The sequence below is a fragment of the Coregonus clupeaformis genome, unplaced genomic scaffold (assembly GCF_020615455.1).
Source record: "Coregonus clupeaformis isolate EN_2021a unplaced genomic scaffold, ASM2061545v1 scaf0393, whole genome shotgun sequence".
Taxonomy (NCBI): Eukaryota; Metazoa; Chordata; class Actinopteri; order Salmoniformes; family Salmonidae; genus Coregonus; species Coregonus clupeaformis.
Genome location: NW_025533848.1, coordinates 84,897 through 110,388, shown reverse-complemented (window position 1 = coordinate 110,388; position 25,492 = coordinate 84,897). Strand labels below are relative to the sequence as shown.

Sequence of the window (25,492 nt, the reverse complement as noted above, 5' to 3'; positions counted from 1 at the left end):
ATGAAATTATTTATCTATCTATAAATCTAATATTTCACACTTTCATTAATTTATTTATTTATTCATTTCTGTATTTCTTCCTCCAATATGATAATGAGGGGGTGTCAATCAAACGTCTGTGGGTGGTAACACAACACTGGTTGGTCAATGTCACGGAGCGTTGCTCGATTGCATTTGCCTGGCTCTGACGGTCCAAAAAGTAAACAATCAAACTACACACACTTGAGAGATTTACAAGAGATTTACAACCGGTAGAGTTGGGTAGACCGTAGCCCAGTTCAGGTGAACGGTAGCCAGAGACTTGGTAGTGCTGCTGAGTTAGGTTCAACGTTTCCTGTGTTGCGTGATGGTTTGAACTGAACTACACGTTTTCGAAAATGGTGCGCATCGTTCTTCAGCAGCCTTTGAGGTATGTCTTTTGGCCGGATCAATATGGGTGTGACCATTGTGACAGAATTCGTGCAGCACAACGCAGATAATCACTGTTTCCAACTGGTCGTTCGGTACAGCGAGGTTTCCGTTGAATTAAACGTTGCAGGCAAATGCAATCGATCAACGCGCCGTGATATTGATCAACCAATGGTGCGTTAGATACCACCCACATACATTTGCTTGACACCCCTTCATTATCATATTGGAGGAAGAAATATATAAATTAGGAAATAATTTAAATGAATGAAAGTGGGATTTATGTGTGCAATTATTTACGTATTTATCCAGTGACGACCCGTCATTCAGGGTTTTGAGCCCCACATGTTTAGCAGCAACAACAACAACAACAACAACAAAATACGGGTCAGATATCAGTATGCAAACAATGTACAAAATGTACAGTACCAGTCAAAAGGTTGGACACACCTACTCATTCAAGGGTTTTTCTTTATTTTTACTATTTTCTACATTGTAGGATAATAGTGAAGACATCAAAACTATGAAATAACACATGGAATCATGTAGTAACCAAAAACAGTGTCAGAAATAAAGTAAAACCCTTGAATGAGTAGGGGTGTCCAATCCTTTGACTGGTAGTGTACTCTAACACTAAGCATACAAATACATACAAATAACATACCAATAACATACCAATAACATACAAATATGTATTTAACAGTGACAAGGAATGTTACATCTAATAGTTAGTCATTTTATAATTTGATTTTACTTTATTTAGATAATTATTATTATTTAGCATATAAGTCATTTCAAGCCTTATTCTTAAAGTTTTGTTGATTAGGAAACACATCATATAAAATATTTTATTTTTTTCATATTTTTATCATATTTGTACTGTGTACTTGAGCTTGTGTCCTCGAAAGTGACTACATCTCAGCAATTTATAACAATTTTTACCAGAAAGGTTTAATATAATTATATAACAATATATTAACATGTATTTAGAGTGTGCAGCGTTTCTAGTTATTGTTTATGGCCCTTTCATGATAAATCATTTCTTTTGGGGATTACGTAGATGACGTTTTCGATTACATTTAAAATCAAATCAAATCAAATTTTATTGGTCACATGCGCCGAATACAACAGGTGCAGACATTACAGTGAAATGCTTACTTACAGCCCTTAACCAACAGTGCATTTATTTTTAACAAAAAAGTAAAAATAAAACAACAACAAAAAAGTGTTGAGAAAAAAAGAGCAGAAGTAAAATAAAGTGACAGTAGGGAGGCTATATATACAGGGGGGTACCGTTGCAGAGTCAATGTGCGGGGGCACCGGCTAGTTGAGGTAGTTGAGGTAATATGTACATGTGGGTAGAGTTAAAGTGACTATGCATAAATACTTAACAGAGTAGCAGCAGCGTAAAAAGGATGGGGTGGGGGGGCAGTGCAAATAGTCCGGGTAGCCATGATTAGCTGTTCAGGAGTCTTATGGCTTGGGGGTAGAAGCTGTTGAGAAGTCTTTTGGACCTAGACTTGGCACTCCGGTACATTTAACTGGTTTTAATGGTAAGCAGCATCTTATACTGAACAAAAATATAAAAGCAACATGTACAGACTTGGTCCCATGTTTCATGAGCATTTCTCCTTTGTTTGCCAAGATAATCCATCCACATGACAGGTGTGGCATATCAAGAAGCTGATTAAACAGCATGATCATTACAAAGGTGCACCTTGTGCTGGGGACAATAAAAGGCCACTCACTCAAAAATGTGCAGTTTTGTCACACAACACAATGCCACAGATGTCTCAAGTTTTGAGGCATCGAGCAATTGGCATGCTGACTGCAGGAAATATCCACCAGAGCTGTTGCCAGAGAATTGAATGTTCATTTCTCTACCGTAAGCCGCCTCCAACATCGTTTTGGAGAAGTTGGCATTACATCCAACCGGCCTCACAACCGCAGACCACGTGTAACCACGTCAGCCCAGGACCTCCACGTCCGTCTTCTTTACCTGCGGGATCGTCTGAGACCAGCCACCGGGACAGCTGATGAAACTGTGGGTTTGCACAACCAAATAATCTCTGCACAAACTGTCAGAAACCGTCTCAGGGAAGCTCATCTGCGTGCTCGTCGTCCTCACCAGGGTCTTGACCTGACTGCAGTTAGGCGTCGTAACCGACTTCAGTGGGCAAATGCTCACTGTCGATGGCCACTGGCACGCTGGAGAAGTGTGCTCTTCACGGAAGAATCGCGGTTTCAACTGTACCGGGCAGATGGCAGAGAGCGTATGGCGTCGTGTGTGTGAGCGGTTTGCTGATGTCAATGCTGTGAACAGAGTGCCCCATGGTGGCGGTGGGGTTATTTTATGCAGTCAGCATATACAGGCTGACTGTATAGTGGTGACACAGCCCATTTCAGGCTTCCCATGAAAGGGAGAGGAAGAAGTGGTTATATCCGTAACTCCAGAGCACAACGAGAACGCAGAGCGAGTCCGTGACACGGTGGTGGATCAATCCGTAGCTATACTGTCAGACCCTGGCAGTGACCACGCCCTCTGTCCAGAAAAGGGCTATAAGCGCAAGCTGTTAAATGGGTTCACGGCCATCGACCCTATAGGAGGTCGTGGCACAGGGACCGTATGACATGCAGTATGAGGAGTCTTAAGAGACGGCCACCCAGTTGATAAGACACTGCCTTAAAATCAACCCAGAGTTAAGTGCATACCCAGCCGTGCACCCATGGGGGGCTGTAACACCTCTGGAAAAAATATAATCATCCACAGCCATCGACATAAATTGAGACTCTGGTGTCAGAGAGGTATGACATAATTGCATGGGCCGCTTACGGTAAGGTCATAGTGTCCATACAGCCTTGTCATGCTGAATTTGACTCGGAGGCGCTGCCAGGGGAGAGTGGGGAGCCGGCCAGGCAGAGACAGCAAGGGTAGAACCTCTCGCCAGTGCCTTGCCGTTCACCTTCACACCCCTGAGCCAGACTACACTCAAAAATATGACCTTTAGTGAAGAGAGAAGTCTTCCGTGTAGACTTGAAGATTGAGACCAAGTCTGATTCTCTCACACCGGCAGACCATTCCATAAAAAAAGGAGCTCTATAGGAGAAAGCCCTGCCTCCAGCTGTTTGCTTAGAAATTCTAGGGACAATAAGGAGGCCTGCGTCTTGTGACCATAGCGTACGTGTAGGTATGTACGGCAGGACCAAATCGGAGAGATAGGTAGGAGCAAGCCCATGTAATGCTTTGTAGGTTAGCAGTAAAACCTGGAAATCAGCCCTAGCCTTAACAGGCTGGTTGCATTGGTGCTAGCGAGGTAGCTAGCTAAAGCTTATACACTGCTAAAAAAAATAAAGGGAACACTTAAACAACACAATGTAACTCCAAGTCAATCACACTTCTGTGAAATCAAACTGTCCACTTAGGAAGCAACACTGATTGACAATAAATTTAACATGCTGTTGTGCAAATGGAATAGACAACAGGTGGAAATTATAGGCAATTAGCAAGACACCCCCAATAAAGGACTGGTTTTGCAGGTGATGACCACAGACCACTTCTCAGTTCCTATGCTTCCTGGCTGATGTTTTGGTCACTTTTGAATGCTGGCGGTGCTTTCACTCTAGTGGTAGCATGAGACGGAGTCTACAACCCACACAAGTGGCTCAGATAGTGCAGCTCATCCAGGATGGCACATCAATGCGAGCTGTGGCAAGAAGGTTTGCTGTGTCTGTCAGCATAGTGTCCAGAGCATGGAGGCGCTACCAGGAGACAGGCCAGTACATAAGGAGACGTGGAGGAGGCCGTAGGAGGGCAACAACCCAGCAGCAGGACTGCTACCTCCACCTTTGTGCAAGGAGGAGCAGGAGGAGCACTGCCAGAGCCCTGCAAAATGACCTCCAGCAGGCCACAAATGTGCATGTGTCTGCTCAAACGGTCAGAAACAGACTCCATGAGGGTGGTATGAGGGCCCGACGTCCACAGGTGGGGGTTGTGCTTACAGCCCAACACCGTGCAGGACGTTTGGCATTTGCCAGAGAACACCAAGATTGGCAAATTCGCCACTGGCGCCCTGTGCTCTTCACAGATGAAAGCAGGTTCACACTGAGCACGTGACAGACGTGACAGAGTCTGGAGACGCCGTGGAGAACGTTCTGCTGCCTGCAACATCCTCCAGCATGACCGGTTTGGCGGTGGGTCAGTCATGGTGTGGGGTGGCATTTCTTTTGGGGGGCCGCACAGCCCTCCATGTGCTCGCCAGAGGTAGCCTGACTGCCATTAGGTACCGAGATGAGATCCTCAGACCCCTTGTGAGACCATATGCTGGTGCAGTTGGCCCTGGGTTCCTCCTAAAGCAAGACAATGCTAGACCTCATGTGGCTGGAGTGTGTCAGCAGTTCCTGCAAGAGGAATGCATTGAGCACATCTGGGACATCATGCATGCTCCATCCACCAACGCCACGTTGCACCACAGACTGTCCAGGAGTTGGCGGATGCTTTAGTCCAGGTATGGGAGGAGATCCCTCAGGAGACCATCCGCCACCTCATCAGGAGCATGCCCAGGCATTGTAGGGAGGTCATACAGGCACGTGGAGGCCACACACTACTGAGTCTCATTTTGACTCGTTTTAAGGACATTACATCAAAGTTGGATCAGCCTGTAGTGTGGTTTTCCACTTTAATTTTGAGGGTTACTCCAAATCCAGACCTCCATGGGTTGATAAATTTGATTTCCATTGATCATTTTTGTGTGATTTTGTTGTCAGCACATTCAACTATGTAAAGAAAAAAGTATTTAATAAGATTATTTCATTCATTCAGATCTAGGATGTGTTATTTTAATGTTCCCTTTATTTTTTTGAGCAGTGTACATTTGATTGATTGATTAATTGATTGGTGACTACTAACACACTGGGGCAGGTGACTGACTCACCTGGTGACTACTAACACACTGGGGTAGGTGACTGTCTCACCTGGTGACTACTAACACACACTGGGGTAGGTGACTATCTCACCTGGTGACTACTAACACACTGGGGTAGGTGACTGTCTCACCTGGTGACTACTAACACACTGGGGTAGGTGACTGTCTCACCTGGTGACTACTAACACACTGGGGTAGGTGACTGTCTCACCTGGTGACTACTAACACACTGGGGTAGGTGACTGTCTCACCTGGTGACTACTAACACACTGGGGTAGGTGACTGTCTCACCTGGTGACTACTAACACACTGGGGTAGGTGACTATCTCACCTGGTGACTACTAACACACTGGGGTAGGTGACTGTCTCACCTGGTGACTACTAACACACCGGGGTAGGTGACTGACTCACCTGGTGACTACTAACACACTGGGGTAGGTGACTGACTCACCTGGTGACTACTAACACACTGGGGTAGGTGACTGTCTCACCTGGTGACTACTAACACACTGGGGTAGGTGACTGACTCACCTGGTGACTACTAACACACTGGGGTAGGTGACTGACTCACCTGGTGACTACTAACACACACTGGGGTAGGTGACTGACTCACCTGGTGACTACTAACACACACTGGGGTAGGTGACTGTCTCACCTGGTGACTACTAACACACTGGGGTAGGTGACTGACTCACCTGGTGACTACTAACACACTGGGGTAGGTGACTGTCTCACCTGGTGACTACTAACACACTGGGGTAGGTGACTGTCTCACCTGGTGACTACTAACACACTGGGGTAGGTGACTGTCTCACCTGGTGACTACTAACACACTGGGGTAGGTGACTGTCTCACCTGGTGACTACTAACACACTGGGGTAGGTGACTGACTCACCTGGTGACTACTAACACACTGGGGTAGGTGACTGTCTCACCTGGTGACTACTAACACACACTGGGGTAGGTGACTGTCTCACCTGGTGACTACTAACACACACTGGGGTAGGTGACTGTCTCACCTGGTGACTACTAACACACTGGGGTAGGTGACTGTCTCACCTGGTGACTACTAACACACTGGGGTAGGTGACTGTCTCACCTGGTGACTACTAACACACTGGGGTAGGTGACTGTCTCACCTGGTGACTACTAACACACTGGGGTAGGTGACTGACTCACCTGGTGACTACTAACACACTGGGGTAGGTGACTATCTCACCTGGTGACTACTAACACACTGGGGTAGGTGACTGACTCACCTGGTGACTACTAACACACTGGGGTAGGTGACTGACTCACCTGGTGACTACTAACACACTGGGGTAGGTGACTGACTCACCTGGTGACTACTAACACACTGGGGTAGGTGACTGTCTCACCTGGTGACTACTAACACACTGGGGTAGGTGACTGTCTCACCTGGTGACTACTAACACACTGGGGTAGGTGACTGTCTCACCTGGTGACTACTAACACACTGGGGTAGGTGACTGACTCACCTGGTGACTACTAACACACTGGGGTAGGTGACTGTCTCACCTGGTGACTACTAACACACTGGGGTAGGTGACTGTCTCACCTGGTGACTACTAACACACTGGGGATTGTTTCATTCATTCAGATCTAGGATGTGTTATTTTAGTGTTCCCTTTATTTTTTTGAGCAGTGTATATATAATACATATACTATAATTATATAATTATATAGCTTATAGCTAGCTACCCCAGAAGTTGCTAATAAAATCTGTATCAAAGATATTTGTGAGTGACTTTGTCATACTGCAAACCACAGTCAACGTATTAGGGAGACAGCCTACCTCTAGTTTCCAGACTGTCATCAATGTTCACTAAATGCTTGATTATTATTATTCTGTATTTTGACTAGCTAGGATACACCTGCTTGTGGTGTTGCTGGCTGGCTGGCAGAAGCAGTAGGGACTCTTGAAGCAGTAGGATCCCCATCCGTTCTCCCCTGCCTCTGGGATGGTTGCATGTTCATCCTGATCTTACTTAAAATGCTCACCATTCGGTCGAACAAATAATGTCTTATCACCAACGTGGTATTGTAAACACATCGTGGCCGGGGCGTGTGCTTGTTTGGTAGGATTCAATCCTTTCTAAATTCGCTAGCATAGAAAAAGGCAATGTATCACAGCCCTATACCAACTATACTAAATGACTGGTCTAGCATGTGGGCGACAGGTAGCTTAGTGGTTAAGAGCGTTGTGCCAGTAACCGAAAGGTCGCTGGTTCTAATCCCCAAGCCGACTAGGTGAAAAATCTGTCGATGTGCCCTTGAGCAAGGCACTTAACCCTAATTGCTCCTGTAAGTCGCTCTGGATAAGAGCGTCTGCTAAATGACTGAAATGTAAATGTTTCCTGCAAGGAAACACGTGCCGTCATCATTGCTTTGCACAAAAAGGGCTTCACAGGCAAGGATATTGCTGCTAGTAAGATTGCACCTAAATCAACCATTTTACTAGGATTAAATGTCAGGAATTGTGAAAAACTGAGTTTAGTTTAAATGTATTTGGCTAAGGTGTATGTAAACTTCCGACTTCAACTGTAGGTACATGTAGGTATAGTTAAATTAGGTATAGTATAGTTAAAGTGACCATTGTTGATAACCATTGCTATAAAATAAAAAGCCAATCTTACTGAAACATATATCACTTGTTGGCCTATCCCTCTGTACTGGTACAGATCTACTCCTCCCACCACTCCTCTCAGGATCCCTCCCCCTTGACCCATCTTCCTCTGCTTTCTTCACTGCCTCAGGATATGACAACTTCTGCACTACTGTAACCCTGGAAACCTCAACCTGCCTCAGCATATGACAACTTCTGCACTACTCTAACCCTGCAAACCTCAACCTGCCTCTCTCGCATGGGACATGTCTGATCCCCAGCCCCATGGCCACCCCTACTATGAACACACACCACTACTTTCCCCAACGCTACACATTCCTTTGTCTCATGACCTTCTGCAAACTTCTCACACCTGGGAACCTCCCTCCTACACACTGCTGCCACATGCCCATAAGCTTGACACCTGTAACAACGTAATGTATTCGGCACAAAAGCTCGTACAGGATTACTGATATATCCTAACATCACTTTGTCGGGTAAAGACTCAACATCAAAACTCAATGACTCTTCTGTTTCCCCACTCTCGCCACCCTGTTTGCGTCGCACCAAACGACGAGCATCACACACACCGGGAATCTTCCACTTCAGTTGGTCCACTTTCACATTTACTGCTACCCCAGTAATCACTCCTTTCAATGGAGCCCTTTTCTTGAGCGCAAAACAATTTACATCTCTTGTCCCTAGTCGCCTGCTCCCTCTGTCCAACAGAAACAAACAATCACAAGACCACTTCTGGTTACCTTTACCGATTCCACAGCCCTTAACTCCGTTTAAGAGCAAGACGAGATTACTCACATCACCGTTTTTGTAGAGGTCTGTGAAAAGGGTTTCTTGGCCTCCCCTTTAGTTTCTGTTTAAAAGCTTTCCTCGTTTCATTTTCTTGCCTCTGGGGGGCAGAGAATGGAGTCAGTAAAGAGGGGTGGGGGACATGGTGCCTGTGGCCTCTGCTGCTGGTTAGTGGTATCTGGGATCCTGTTAGATTAATTTGGATTTTAAGAATAATGACTAAAGAATTTCACCCCAAACACAGTATAAATGTTAGAATTATCATGTAGTGTCAACCCACTAACAGAGGGGGCGTTACTAACCATTCAAGGGGGAAGGCGGGAACTGTTTAAGGAAGCCACCTAAAGGTGGGAGGAGCATAGTGTCTTTGTTTGTCAAGGGGTATAAAAAACAGGATATTTGTGTTTTTGAGGAGAGCTCTCCATGAATAAATTTACCGATAATTACTTGTGGATTGTGGACCTTGAATCATTGATGATTAAAACCAGAGCTTTACAACCTCTGGTAATGATTCAAGCTTAGGTCGAATTAGAGATAGAAATTCAGATGACAGATTGGTCCTTCTGAGCGGAGCTTAATACATCTTTATCGTTCTAGAGACACCGATATCCGTGCACGGCCGGGTGATTGCATCCGTGAAGAATAGTCCTGGCCTTCGACGTTAAGGTTAATAAACAGGCCGGTGATTACTCTTTATGAACGATAAAGACGTTAACAAGTTTGAAAAAGCATTTTAATCCAGACTGCGAGGAAAAGGTCAGTAATTTTTATTCATGGATTTTGGTAAAATTAGTTGAACTTAGTTACCAAAGTCAAAGAAGGTAATAATTATTACGACAGGGAGGGTCCGCAATTGATCCTAGAGGTAAATAGCTATTACAAAAAAAAACTAGTCAGAAATGACATGGTAGTGAATTGCAATCACAAATGTAAACTAAGTTAATATTGTCATTGTACGAATTGCAATGTTCAGTATAAACAGGGAAATAATTATCATCGTATGAGAGGGATGTGTCGGGAGTTCTATATACGACTGGGCATTTGTTAGAACTTTGCAAACAAGTTTATCAGATGATAAGGTCGTGTATGTGTGAGACTTAATCCCTCGGGAGACGTGATCATTATTTCAGGGGTGGAGGGAAAAATAAGTCGCGTGAGGAAAATTGGGTAACTTACTCTTTTCATGAAACCGGAGTTTTAAATAGAAACTCTGGGTTAGGGGTTAAATAATTTTAAAGGGTTAATTACAAAAGCAAGAGGCGCACTAAGAGATTAGCTCCTACGAAAATAATTCAGGAGTGAATTATTTAAAAAACAAAAAGGGGGGGGAGGGATTTCTTATTGTTCCGCCATGGGAAAGACATCTTCTAAACAAGTCCGAGAATTAACGGGAGATGAAAGAAATATGTTTTATGGATCCATTTGGGAGAAGAGGTATGAATTTATTGGGCATCTCGAAGTAGAAAAATTTGAATTTATGATCAAACAGATGCATGTAGACTGGAACTAATTTGGAAGAACAGCGAAAGGAGGGGCGAGAGACAGCGAGTGTGTTTTTTTTAAAGCGCGAAAATGGGGACAAAGGAATATTTAACCATCGTGACTGCAGGGGAAAAGGAGGATGACAGTCAATATTTTTGGTTCAACGGGTAAAATGTTGAAAAAATGATTAGTGTCAATTAAGAATTGGCTAAAAACACCACAAAGCGATTATTTGAGAGGTACCTATAAAATCCAACGATGTGGTCCTCTGTAGCTCAGCTGGTAGAGCACGGCGCTTGTAACGCCAAGGTAGTGGGTTCGATCCCCGGGACCACCCATAATAAAAAATGTATGCACGCATGACTGTAAGTCGCTTTGGATGGAAGCGTCTGCTAGATGGCATATTATTATGCGTGTGTCTGGACTTTCGCACTCAAACGTAGACGTACGTAATGGGTTGGAAGGTGGAGAATATTTGCGTTTTTGGTCAGTTGGCAGACGCTCTAATCCGGAGCGACTTGAAAAACCAATAGAGAGTTGAATTTAACTATTCTGTTGTGTTGGGCATTTGAATGGCATAAGGTGAAATATGTGTGTATGAGGAAATTCAACGGCGGGTATAAATGATAACCGGATACTACTTAGTATTTGGTTGGTTAAATGCTAAATAAAAGATTTGAGGCGTGGTTATGGGGTAACTAGGAAGACGCACTTATTCAATAGAGAATGGGTGGAGAGAGAGTTTTTATGTGTATTAAAAGTTGTATAAGATAACTAGTAGTATTCTAAATAATCTATGAAAATATGTTACAAGTACGAATGGCATTATTTCCTAAGAAGGTAGATTGTAGGGAAGTTTCCCGCGCCTCCCCCATAATGTAGGAAGGAGCAGGAGAGGGGGGGGGAGTGAGAGACAGGAAAATACAAATGGTTGGAAGATTTTAAAACGATAATTTATTTTCGTTACAGGGAAGCAAGTGGCATTGGCTGTTGTGCTGGGGGAATAGCGCCAGCCTGTGGTGGGTTCTGGATTTGTTATAAATAACTTTATATTTTAAACTAAAATGAATAGACTACAATTGGAACATCAGAAAAAGGACAATATAATTCGTAATAGTTATTATAATTATTATTGATAGTTATTGCAGTTATTATTATCCTGAGTGGCGCAGTGGTCTAAGGCACTGCATCGCAGGGCTAACTGTGCCACTAGAGATCCTGGTTCGAATCCAGGCTCTGTCGCAGCCGACAGCGACCGGGAGACTCATGGGCGGCGCACAATTGGCCCAGCGTCGTCCAGGGTAGGGGGGAAAATGGCCGGCAAGGATGGAGCTCAGTTGATAGAGCATGGTGTTTGCAACGCCAGGGTTATGGGTTCGATTCCCACGGGGGGAGGCCAGTAAAAAAAATAAAGATAAAAATAATAAAAATGTATTCACTAGGTTGCTCTGGATAGGAGCGTCTGCTGGGTGACTAGAATGTAAATGTATTATCATTGATTCAGTAATGATAGGAGGGAAGTAGCGATAGAGCTGAGAGGGTTGAGAGTTGAGGACAAGGAGAATGATTTGTGGCTCTGGTTGGCGGGAAAAAGGAGAGGCAGAGACATACTTAGAGAGACAGAGGAAGTTAGAGAGGGAGAGAATAAAAGAAAAAGAGAGAAGGAAACTGTTTAGGTTTGAAAAACAAGCAGGCTGAGAGACAGAGATAACAGTTTCTGGAGCTTGAAAAGCAGAGACTAACAGAGTAAGAAAAGGAACAGACGAGAGCAGAGTATTTAATGGCCACTAGGGGAAATAGCTGGGATCGGTAGAACTCCAGGATAGAAGAGAGAGAGATTTACTAGGGGGTGGATCAAATAATTGATAATGGATCATTTGAATGAGATCACATGTAGCAGATTTAGAGTAATCAATTAAATAATCATTGTATACTCGAGAAATTTTGAGGGATTTTATGAAGTTAGGCAGTATTTAGGCCATAAGAGGGAGCTACCAAATTAAGTTGAGCCTAACTATCTTTGATTGTTATTTTTCAATTGGGTTTTTCAAATAAAATAAAAACACACCCAGCATGATGTTTATAAAGGGTTGTTATGTTGAATTTAGGGAATTTTCAACAGTTCATAGGTGGTGTTTACTATGCTGTGGGATGGAACGGTTTATTGGGTGATATTTGAAACTAAATTCATGGAATAAGCTGCAGTAATCAGAAGAATGTACAATCTAAGGCGAGACAACTATTGCCTAGATCATTGATTTAGCAATAGGGTCAGGTAGATAAGGACTATAAAAAAAAAAGAAGAGAAAAATTAGATGAAGAATGATGAGCTTTTTGGTAAGGATAGACTTCTGTAAAGCTTGGGTCGTCATTATGTACTGCATACGGGTAAATCAAGTGATCTTATCTGTTTTCAACTCTTTAATGATCGGCTATGAAAAGCCAACTGAGAGACCTGAGCCCTAGGACCATACGTCGGGACTACCGGCCGTGGTGACTCCTTGCTGTCCCCAGTCCGCCTGGCCTTGCTGCTATTCCAGTTTCAACTGTTCTGCCTGCGGTTATGGAACCCCTACCTGTCCCAGACCTGCTGTTTTCAACTCTTAATGATCGGCTATGAAAAGCCAACTGAGATTTATTCCTGATTATTATTTGACCATGCTTGTCACTTATGAACATTTTTGAACATCTTGGCATGGTTCTGTTATAATCTCCACCCGGCACAGCCAGAAGAGGACTGGCCACCCCTCATAGCCTGGTTCCTCTCTAGGTTTCTTCCTAGGCTTTCGCCTTTCTAGGGAGTTTTTCCTAGCCACCGTGCTTCTACACCTGCATTACTAGCTGTTTGGGGTTTTAGGCTGGGTTTCTGTACAGCACTTCGAGATATTAGCTGATGTAAGAAGGGCTATATAAAATAAAATTGATTGATTGATTGATATGGGAAGGCAATGGCAGCCCATGATAAAATCATTTGGAACTCTGAGGAGGAAGAACAGGTTATGTTGTTGCTCTCTTCCCAAACAGTCTTAGCTTTTAATAAATATATCAGGGATGTTACCCAAATGGTAGAGAGTAAAGAGGGATGACATTGGTCGTGGTTTAAAGATGATGGGTTTTTTTTGGTGGGCTATTAGAGATAACTGGGTTAATCACGAACATAGAGGTTTTTATTCTTTGTTGCTAGGCAGAATACTTCGGTGACCTAAAAAAAAATGGACTTGTCATGTCCAACAATCAGTCTTCAGGTCAAGCCCGGGAGAGCCGGGGTAGAACAGAGGTTGAACTAAACATAAGTGTTTTTACAAGATAAGAGATTGTTTGATTGGATTACTAATTGATTCTGAACTGAATGAAAGTCGAATTTAGCCGCCATAAAGACAAAGGAAGTGGGAGGAGCAATAAAGAAGCAAAAGACAATCTAAAAAATGAAAGGCATGGCAATTGGTTGATAAATAACCCAAGGGAATGTTTAGGAAGGTGGAAAAAAATTGACACATAAGCAGAACTATGTGTCAAGTGGGGGGAAGAGGCTAATTGTATTAGATAATATACGAAGGAGAGGACAAAATACTTAAAAAAAAAAAAACATTTTTTAGATAGTCTAAAAAGAGAATGCAGTCAGAAATTGTTACATTAATCTGAACATGTGTGAAGATAGTTTATTAACCACACCCGTATGTCAGAGGTTTTGTGCCCCACAGGTGAACTAAAGGAGAAGGTGACCCACTATCTAACCAGGTGACTGGTGAGCATCCAGTCACTAGAAGGAAAACTGGAAGCAGGCCTGTTGGGAAGGGCCCTATCAGGTTATGTTGATAACCACCTTGGCCATTAGAATAGCAGAGAGAGGAACCTGGGTCCATGTTACCCACTGCAAGAAGGTAAGACCACATACAAGCACCGCTTAGCACACGCAGAGTTGACGAGCGGAACTGCGCCACAGGGTGCGGGGGTCATCTCTGACAACGAAGATCTCCTACCCAGACCTATCATCACTGTAGTGTGTTCCTAGGGTGTGAGTATGGGGTGGTACCGAGCAGAAGGACTCAAGACAGGAGAGGGTTAGCGGTTTTTGGGAATATGGGTGACCCTGAGCTGCATCATAGTCTCGGCAATAGTCGTGGTAGGTCAAAATCCTCCACCACCTCGCACCAATTACGCTATGGCCTTACCATTATTAAGAAATAAAGGGAAAGCGACCCGACATACTGACCATCAAGGGCGAGTGATCTACAAAATAGGAGTCAGAGAGGGGTGGGGAGTAAGATTCAAAATGAGGATTAGGGATCTTATCAGAGCGGATAAGCAAGCAACAGGGGATTATAAGATCCCGTTGTATTTATGTTCAGCTCCCTCGGCAGATTGTTCCTGGGCTCAGGTATTTAGATATACTGGGGGACGGAGAGATGAGACGGGGGGGGGCTGGACGTCCAGATGGAGGATAAGAAGGTATAACGACATCCCCACGGAGATGGTAGTAACAATAGTAAAGGTCACTAAAGAGGACATGAGAAGAACTTACTGGGCTTGCGCGGACGTATACGGACGGGATACTTGTCTAAGATTACATTTGATGGAGTCAAAAGATATAGAGGGAGCAGGTACTGGCATTAATCCATTAACAGCAATAGACCGAGTAAATCAGTCAAGGGATGACGGAGTCAATTCAACTAACCTGTCCACTATGAAAGATCTTCTCCTCCAAGAATGGAACAATGGGGAAGTGGAGGGGGTCCCTGATGAGAATCTCTGGTTAAAGTGGATGAAATACACCGCTAGGGCCTTGGGGGAGACCAATTGTTATGCATGCTCCATTGGGTGACCAACAATGTTGACCGCCCCAATGCCAAAGGCAATGTTTCCCTGTGTATTAGACCTGGGGTCCAATCAAAAAGAGCCAAATTGCACAGGGATTGGGCTGGCAAAATTGACATTCTGGGCCAGCCCACCTAGATTCACTTTAACTCCTGGCGAATACCAGTGTTACAGACATAGAAATGGCACCCGTAACTTGGGTGATTTTGATGGCTGTAAGGAGATAATTAATGTGACTGATGTATGGTGGTGCACTAAAAAAGGGAGCATTCGGCAGACATTACCAGAGGGATGGGTGGGTCCTTGTGCACCAGTATTTTTGGTCCAACCTGTAAGAATTGGTCATCAAAGACCAGTGACAGGAAGAATAATTAGGAGAAAAATAAATAAGTCAGGAAGGAAATAGCCCAATTTGGATAGATGGTATAGGCATCCCCAGGGGTGTTCCAGACGAATACAAAGCTATAAATCAAACATGGGAGAGTTTTACTACAACATTTTTCTGGTGGGTGACAAACAAAAATATGGATTGGATAAATTATATCTATTACAACCAACAGCGATTTATTGACAAGACTAGAGATGCAGTAAAGGGGATCTCTGAGCGATTATCCGCCATCCCGCTCATAACTTAGTAGAGGTTGGTTCTAGATCAGGCAGAAAGGGCCGGTGTCTATAGAAAGATAAGCCATTGTTGCATATTTATCCCTAACAACACCACACTGGATGGGACAGTCACCAGAGCTCTTACAGAATTAACTGCACTAAGTGAAGGGATGAACTGAACTCAGAAGTTAGTACATTGTGGATAGGGTGGTTTGATGAAATATTTGGTAAATGGAAAACCCTAGCAGCCACCATCTTAGGAGCGATCAGTGTTTGTATGGGTATTCTTGTATTATGTGGTTGTTGTCTTGTTCCCTGTGTCCGAGGATTGGTGAGTCAGGCGTTGGTGAAATGCAGTATCTAAACAATGATGAGAGATGGACTCCGGACTCTGACCAGGGGAATGTGAAAAACGATCCTACAGGCTTGGTGGATGACGAGGATTTGGACCCTGAAAGACCGCAATTGGATGAAATGTTTATTAGTTCTGATGTGATCTCTGACATTAATCATGCTTGTAAAATACATTTATCCTGAATGTGAGAATATTTAGTCAAAGGGGTGGATTGTTAGATTAATTTGGATTTTAAGAATAATGACTAAAGAATTTCACCCCAAACACAGTATAAATGTTAGAATTATCATGTAGTGTCAACCCACTAACAGAGGGGGCGTTACTAACCATTCAAGGGGGAAGGCGGGAACTGTTTAAGGAAGCCACCTAAAGGTGGGAGGAGCATAGTGTCTTTGTTTGTCAAGGGGTATAAAAAACAGGATATTTGTGTTTTTGAGGAGAGCTCTCCATGAATAAATTTACCGATAATTACTTGTGGATTGTGGACCTTGAATCATTGATGATTAAAACCAGAGCTTTACAACCTCTGGTAATGATTCAAGCTTAGGTCGAATTAGAGATAGAAATTCAGATGACAGATCCTTGGGATGTCCCTACCCTAAAGTTAACCATAACCCTTACCTAACCCTAACCGTTTAAAATGTCAACTTCAATGGGGTGACGTCAGAGTTGGGACATCCCAAGGATTCTGTTTAGACTTCTCCTGGTCTCTGCTGCTGCATCATTGCCATGGCAACCATTTTTTGTTTGTCTGCTGCTGTTGCAAGATAGCTCAAAAACCAGCAAGAATAGTGAAAGAACTGAAGATGTGTGGCTCCTTTTTAGTTGACTCACTCAGTTTGGTTGCTTGATGTAGCTGTATTAACTCCCCTTGTTAAGTTTGTTCTAGCTCCGGCTAGCTGGTTAGCTTGCTGACTTGGTTTTTATGTAGGTAGTTAGGGAGAGTCAAAACTTCTTCATTTAGTGGCACAGCCGTGTAAGGCACCGCATCGCAGAGCTCAAGGCGTCACTACAGACCCGGGTTCAATCCCGGGCTGTGTCGCAGTCAGCCGCGACTGGGAGAGACCCATGAGGCGACGCACAATTGGCCCAGCGTCGTCCGGGTTAGGGGAGGGTTTGGCCGGCCGGGATGTCCTTGTCCCATCATGCTCTAGCGACTCCTGTGGCGGGCCGGGCGCATGCACGCTGACTTCGGTCGCCAGTTGTACGGTGTTTCCTCCGACACATTGGTGCGGCTGGCTTCCGGGTTAAGCGAGCAGTGTCAAGAAGCAGTGCGGCTTGGCAGGGTCGTGTTTCGGAGGACGCGTGGCTCTCGACCTTCACCTCTCCCGAGTCCGTACGGGAGTTGCAGCGATGGGACAAGACTGTAACTACCAATTGGATATCACAAAATTGGTGAGAAAAAGGGGTAAAAAGTAAAAATCATCTTCATTTGAGGCTCAGTTACTTTTTTTCCTATTCTGATTGAATAGAGTTGTTCATTATTTCTTGTCTTTAATTAATTTTGAGATTTGAGTTTCTCATTTTTCTCGCTGAGCATCTCTGTCACTCTCCTTCTCTATCTCTCCACGTCTGTCTCTGTCTCATGATGATAGGAGTTGGACTACTACTGAGCAATGAGCCCGAACTATCTGTTCTTCATTGACTGTTCTCTCCCCTTCCCTCCAGAGGACCGCAGGTTTTCCTGAGGTTTGTGACGGGGAGGAGCCATCTTCCAGCACCCATCTACATCTTCCTTGACAAACAAGGGTACGTTAGGAGACAAAAAGCAAATAGCTTATACAAGCAAGATACTGCTCTTGTACTGATTTTGCAGCATGTCAAACATCTTTGGTTTACATTGACATTAGTCATTGCACTGCCACAATCTTCCACCTGCTCCAGTACCCTGTATCTGCCCAAATACTCCCGGTGAGTCCTAATGGCTGCTCCAGTACCCTGTATCTGCCCAAATACTCCAGGTGAGTCCTAATGGCTGCTCCAGTACCCTGTATCTACACAAATACTCCAGGTGAGTCCTAATGGCTGCTCCAGTACCCTGTATCTGCCCAAATACTCCAGGTGAGTCCTAATGGCTGCTCCAGTACCCTGTATCTGCCCAAATACTCCAGGTGAGTCCTAATGGCTGCTCCAGTACCCTGTATCTGCCCAAATACTCCAGGTGAGTCCTAATGGCTGCTCCAGTACCCTGTATCTACACAAATACTCCAGGTGAGTCCTAATGGCTGCTCCAGTACCCTGTATCTGCCCAAATACTCCAGGTGAGTCCTAATGGCTGCTCCAGTAGCCTGTATCTGCCCAAATACTCCAGGTGAGTCCTAATGGCTGCTCCAGTACCCTGTATCTGCCCAAATACTCCAGGTGAGTCCTAATGGCTGCTCCAGTACCCTGTATCTGCCCAAATACTCCAGGTGAGTCCTAATGGCTGCTCCAGTACCCTGTATCTACACAAATACTCCAGGTGAGTCCTAATGGCTGCTCCAGTAGCCTGTATCTGCCCAAATACTCCAGGTGAGTCCTAATGGCTGCTCCAGTACCCTGTATCTGCCCAAATACTCCAGGTGAGTCCTAATGGCTGCTCCAGTACCCTGTATCTGCCCAAATACTCCAGGTGAGTCCTAATGGCTGCTCCAGTACCCTGTATCTACACAAATACTCCAGGTGAGTCCTAATGGCTGCTCCAGTACCCTGTATCTGCCCAAATACTCTAGGTGAGTCCTAATGGCTGATCCAGTACCCAACAGTGCATTCAGGAAAGTATTCAGACCCCTTGACTTTTTCCACATTGTTAAGTTACAGACTTATTCTAAAATGAGAAAATAATTTAATCCATCAATCTACACACAATACCCCATAAAGACATTTCTAAAAACCTGTTTTTGCTTTGTCATTATGGAGTATTTTGTTTGTAGATTGATGAGGGGGAGAAAAAAAAAATAGGATGATTATTTAAGATACTGTTGGAAGGGTTTCAGATGTTTTCGGAAGATTGGCAGGGACTAGGCTGGTTCCACCATTGGGGTCCTGACAGAAAGAGCTTGGACTGGGCTGAGGGGGAGCTGCCCTCCTGTAGGGGTGGGAGGGCCAAGAGACCTGATGGGGCAGAACGGAGTGCTCCAGCATAGCCTGGAAGTAGGGAGGGGCAGTTCCTCTTGCTGTTACAGGGCCTTGCAAAAGTATTCATCCCCCTTGGCGTTTTTCCTATTTTGATGCATTACAACCTGTAATTTAAGTAGATTTTTATTTGGATTTCCTGTAATGGACATACCCAAAATAGTCAAAATTGGAATAAATAACGGAAAAAGTGGTGCGTGCATATGTATTCACCCCCTTTGCTATGAAGCCCCTAAATAAGATCTGGTGCAACCAATTACCTTCAGAAGTCACATAATTAGTCAAATAAAGTCCACCTGTGTGCAATCTAAGTGTCACATGATCTCAGTATATATACACCTGTTCTGAAAGGCCCCAGAGTCTGCAACACCACTAAGCAAGGGGCACCACCAAGCAAGCGGCACCATGAAGACCAAGGAGCTCTCCAAACAGGTCAGGGACAAAGTTGTGGAGAAGTACAGATCAGGGTTGGGTTATAAAAAAATATCAGAAACTTTGAACATCCCACGGAGCACCATTAAATTCATTATAAAAAAATGGAAAGAATATGGCACCACAACAAACCTGCCAAGAGAGGGCCGCCCACCAAAACTCACGGACCATGCAATGAGGGCATTAATCAGAGAGGCAACAAAGAGACCAAAGATAACCCTGAAGGAGCTGCAAAGCTCCACAGTGGAGATTGGATTGGAGTATATGTCCATAGGACCATTTTAAGCCATACACTCCACAGAGCTGGGCTTTACAGAAGAGTGGCCAGAAAAAAGCCATTGCGTAAAGAAAAAAATAAGCAAACACGTTTGGTTTGCCAAAAGGCATGTGGGAGACTCCTCAGACATATGGAAGAAGGTACTCTGGTCAGATGAGACTAAAATTGAGCTTTTTGGCCATCAAGGAAAACGCTATGTCTGGCGCAAACCCAACACCTCTCATCACCCCGAGAACACCATCCCCACTGTGAAGCATGGTGGTGGCAACAACATGCTGTGGGGATGTTTTTCCATCGGCAGGAACTGGGAAACTGGTCAGAATTGAAGGAATGATGGATGGCGCTAAATACAGGGAAATTCTTGAGGGAAACCTGTTTCAGTCTTCCAGAGATTTGAGACTGGGACAGAGGTTCACCTTCCAGCAGGACAATGACCCTAAGCATACTGCTAAAGCAACACTTGATTGGTTTAAGGGGAAACATTTAAATGTCTTGGAATGGCCTAGTCAAAGCCCAGACCTCAATCCAATTGAGAATCTGTGGTATGACTTAAAGATTGCTGTACACCAGCGGAACCCATCCAACTTGAAGGAGCTGGAGCAGTTTTGCCTTGAAGAATGGGCAAAAATCCCAGTGGCTAGATGTGCCAAGCTTATAGAGACATACCCTAAGAGACTTGCAGCTGTAATTGCTTCAAAAGGTGGCTCTACAAAGTATTGACTTTGGGGGGTGAATAGTTATGCACGCTCAAGTTCTGTTTTTTTGTCTTATTTCTTGTTTGTTTCACAATACAAAATATTTTGCGTCTTCAAAGTGGTAGGCATGTTGTGTAAATCAAATGATACAAACCCCCCAAAAAATCAATTTTAATTCCACGTTGTAAGGCAACAAAATAGGCAAAATGCCAAGGGGGTAAATACTTTCGCAAGCCACTGTACGTAGGGAAGCACTATGGTCTTGTAGTGGATGTGAGCTTCGACTGGAAACCAGTGGAGTGTGCGGAGGAGCGGGGTGACATGGGAGAACTTGGGAAGGTTAAAAACCAGGTGGGCTGCAGCATTCTGAATAAGTTGCAGGGGTTTGATGGCACAAGCAGGGAGCCCAGCCAACAGCGAGTTGCAGTAGTCCAGACAGGAGATGACAAGTGCCTGGATTAGGACCTGCACCACTTCCTGTGTGAGGTAGGGTCGTACTCTACGGATGTTGTAGAGCAGGAGAGAGTCACTGCTTTGATGTTTGCAGAGAACAACAGGGTGTTGTCCAGGGTCACGCCAAGGTTCTCTGCACTCTGGGAGGGTGACACTGGAGTTGTCAACCGTGATGGAGAGGTCTTTGAGCGTCAGGCCTTCCCCGGGAGGAAGAGCATCTCTGTCTTGGCGAGGTTGAGGTGGTGGGTCGACATCCAAGCTGAGATATCTGCCAGGCATGCAGAGGTGAGTGTCGCCACCTGGGTGTCAGAAGGGGGGAAGGAGAAAAGAAGTTGAGTGTCATCCGCATAGCAATGATAGGAGAGACCATGTGAGGATATGACGGAGCTGAGTGACTTTAGTGTATAGAGAGAAGAGGGCCTAGAACCGAGCCCTGGGGGACACCAGTAGAGAGAGTATGTGGTGCAGACACAGATCCTCTCCACGTCCCCTGGTAGGAGCGGCCTGCCAGGTAGGATGCAATCCAGGAGTGTGCAGAGCCTGAGATGCCCAGCCCTGAGAGGGTGGAGAGGAGGATCAGCCATGAGAGGATGGAGAGGAGGATCAGCCCTGAGAGGGTGGAGAGGAGGATCAGCCCTGAGAGGGTGGAGAGGAGGATCAGCCCTGAGAGGGTGGAGAGGAGGATCAGCCCTGAGAGGGTGGAGAGGAGGATCAGCCCTGAGAGGGCGGAGAGGAGGATCAGCCCTGAGAGGGGGGAGAGGAGGATCAGCCCTGAGAGGGGGGAGAGGAGGATCAGCCCTGAGAGGGTGGAGAGGAGGATCAGCCCTGAGAGGGTGGAGAGGAGGATCAGCCCTGAGAGGGTGGAGAGGAGGATCAGCCCTGAGAGGGTGGAGAGGAGGATCAGCCCTGAGAGGGTGGAGAGGAGGATCAGCCCTGAGAGGGTGGAGAGGAGGATCAGCCCTGAGAGGGTGGAGAGGAGGATCAGCCCTGAGAGGGTGGAGAGGAGGATCAGCCCTGAGAGGGGGGAGAGGAGGATCAGCCCTGAGAGGGGGGAGAGGAGGATCTGATGGTTCACAGTGTCGAAGGCAGCGGATAGATCTAGGAGGATGAGAACAGAGGAGAGAGAGTCAGCTTTGGCAGAGCGGAGAACCTCTGTGACACAGAAGAGCAGTCTCGGTTGAGTGACCCGTCTTGAAGCCTAACTGGTTAGGGTCAAGAAGATCGTTCTGAGAGAGATAACAAAAGAGTTGATCAGAGACAGCACGCTCAAGTGTTTTGGAAAGAAAAGAGAGGGATATCGGTCTATAGTTTTTGACATCAGAGAGGTCGAGTGTTGGTTTCTTGAAGAGGGGAGCAACTTGGGCCATTTTGAAGTCAGAGCGGACTCAGCCAGTGGTCAGTGATGAGTTGATGAGGGAAGTGAGGATTGGGAGAAGGTCTCCAGAGATGGTCTGGAGAAGGGAGGAGGGGATGGGGTCAAGCGGGCAGGTTGTCGGACGGCCAGACCTCACTAGTCGCAGGATGTCATCTGGAGAGAGAGGGGAGAAAGAGGTCAAGGCGTAGGGTAGTTCTGTGTGAGTGAGACCAGAGGACTCAATAGGCTGAGTGAATGAGGAGCGGATGTCGTCAACCTTCGTTTCAAAGTGGTTGACAAAGTCGTCCGGGGAGGTGGGTGGAAAAGAGTTTCCTAGGGAAATTTAGAATGATAGAAAGTGGCTTTAGCAGCGAATACGAGAAGGCTCAGCTGCCCACAGCCCTGTTCTGTAAGCTTGCAATGAGTTACTCAGCCACAGATTAGGAGGGGGGGGGGTGAGAAGACAGTGCGAGTCATAGGATGCGGAAAGGGAGGAGAGTCAAAGAGGCAGAATCAGGAGACAGGAGGGAGAAAGATTTAGCAGAAGGGAGAGATAAGAGAAGAGGAGAGAGTAGTGAGAGAGAGCGAAGATTGCGACATTGCATGACCATCTAGGTAAGGGCTGAGTGGGTTGGAGGCGAGGGAGACCGAAATGGAAACAAAGTAGTGATCAGAGACCTGGAGGGGGGTTGCAGTGAGATTAGTAGGTGAACAGCCTCTAGTAAAGATGAGGCCAAGCGTATTGCCTGACTTGTGAGTTTAAAGGGATTGGAAAAGGATGAGATCAAAGGGGGGGAAAGAGTTGGAATTAAATTAATCTAAGAGCGGTGAACCATCGTCAGGAAATCAGCTTGTCCAGCTCATTGAGGAACTCTCCAAGGGCACCTGGTGGGCAATAGATGACAACAATGTTAAGCTTGAGTGGACAAGTGACAGTGACATCATGGACTTCAAATGAGGAGATGGACAGGTGAGAGAGGGAGGAAAGAGAATCTCCATTTAGGAGAAATGAGTAGACCTGTGTCACCACCGCGACGACCAGATGCTCTCTGATTATGACAGAAAATGTAGATGAAGAAAGAGCCGCTGGATAGCAGTGTTCTCTGGGGTGATCCTGGTCTCCGTCAGGGCCAAAAGGTCAAGGGACTGAAGGGAAGCATAGGCTGAGATGAACTCGGCATTCTTCACTGCAGATCAGTAGTTCCAAACGCTGCCAGAGACCCGGAATTCCACATGGTTGTGCGCTGCAGGGTACACTAAATTAGAAGGGTTTCAGCCAAGGGGTTGGGGAGCGTCTGTAAAGCCAAGGGGTGGGGAGCATCTGTAAAGCCAAGGGGTTGGGGAGCGTCTGTAAAGCCAAGGGGTGTGGAGCGTCTGTAAAGCCAAGGGGTGGGGAGCATCTGTAAAGCCAAGGGGTGGGGAGCATCTGTAAAGCCAAGGGGTGGGGAGTGTCTGTAAAGCCAAGGGGTTGGGGAGCGTCTGTAAAGCCAAGGGGTGGGGAGCGTCTGTAAAGCCAAGGGGTTGGGGAGCGTCTGTAAAGCCAAGGGGTGGGGAGCGTCTGTAAAGCCAAGGGGTTGGGGAGCGTCTGTAAAGCCAAGGGGTGGGGAGCGTCTGTAAAGCCTAGGGGTGGGGAGCGTCTGTAAAGCCAAGGGGTGGGGAGCGTCTGTAAAGCCTAGGGGTGGGGAGCGTCTGTAAAGCCTAGGGGTGGGGAGCGTCTGTAAAGCCAAGTGGTGGGGAGCGTCTGTAAAGCCAAGGGGTTGGGGAGCGTCTGTAAAGCCAAGGGGTGGGGAGCGTCTGTAAAGCCAAGGGGTTGGGGAGCGTCTGTAAAGCCAAGGGGTTGGGGAGCGTCTGTAAAGCCAAGGGGTTGGGGAGCGTCTGTAAAGCCAAGGGGTGGGGAGCGTCTGTAAAGCCAAGGGGTGGGGAGCGTCTGTAAAGCCAAGGGGTTGGGGAGCGTCTGTAAAGGCAAGGGGTTGGGGAGCGTCTGTAAAGCCAAGGGGTGGGGAGCGTCTGTAAAGCCAAGGGGTGGGGTGCGTCTGTAAAGCCTTCAGGGAGGGGTGCAGACAGGTATAGAAAACACACACAGTTGCCAAAGCTACAAAAAGAGCAAAAATGAAATCTGAAAATAACTAGGTACGATACTCAGGTGAGAAAGTGGAGGCTTCCACTCTTTCCTTCCCCGAATAACTCCACACAACGATCTTGTTTCAGCGACGGTCTTAGTTTTGTGACTAAACCGCCACTTACAGCTATCGCTAATTGCCTAGCAGAGGTGGAGAGCACACCTCCCTGTACTAATTGCTGATTGCCTATGAGGGGAGAAACCACTCCCCCTCCAATACAGACACTGATTACCAAAAACAAGTCACAAATTGCCCCCTGATCCTGGTTGATGTGTCAACAACTATCTGCAAATTATGAGCAGTCAGCAGTTCACAAGTAGGCCACTGGGAAGACAGGCAGTACTTAAAGTAGATGGCCCTAGCTAGCAACAAGACAGTACTAGACCAGAACAGACAAAGACACAAAATTGGAGATATCAGGAGTCCTCTAGCTACAGAATGAAGCACACGAGAGCAGCACACAACCATAAAATACCAAAGTTATTTGATTTAAGGTTATCTAATAACCTAACTGTCTGTGCCCTGTCCCCTGCAGTGTGTGAGGACAAGCTGCGCTACAACTGTGTCGCCATCGACACTGACATGAGTCCCTGGGAGGAGTGACCACGCCCCCTGGCCAAACTCCAGCCACCCCCTGCCTCTATATCAGTCTTAGACCACGTCCGTGGCCAACCCGTATTTATGCAGCGTTCAGAACAAGATCTCAGAAAATACTACTTGTAAACTTAGAGCGAGGAGTTTTGTGTACTGTACATAATAAACTCATGTGAAATGTAATATACATTACTTCTGGTTGTCTTTTATGTCTCCTCATAATAAGGGGAATATTCAAATGAATTAACAAAAAACATGTTTGAGATGTTATGTTTTCTTGAATCTGAAGAGGGCAGACTAGTGTTATAAAAACTATTTCTTAGAATAGCTATACTAGTCTAAAAGCCTAACCTTTTCACACAGTGGCTGTGTTTAGACAGACAGCCCAATTCTGATATTTTTTTCGCTAATTGGTCTTATGACCAACCACCT

The 25,492-nt window shown here is 45.7% G+C and overlaps 1 long non-coding RNA gene across 1 annotated transcript; it reads left to right on the top strand.

Annotated features, from left to right (window-relative positions):
* Window positions 1-236: 236 nt before the first annotated feature.
* On the top strand, window positions 237-25,196 carry LOC121581390. Its single transcript, XR_006003188.1, has 3 exons — window positions 237-409; window positions 17,690-17,770; window positions 25,002-25,196. It is a non-coding gene; the product is annotated as an uncharacterized LOC121581390 (long non-coding RNA).
* Window positions 25,197-25,492: the final 296 nt, after the last annotated feature.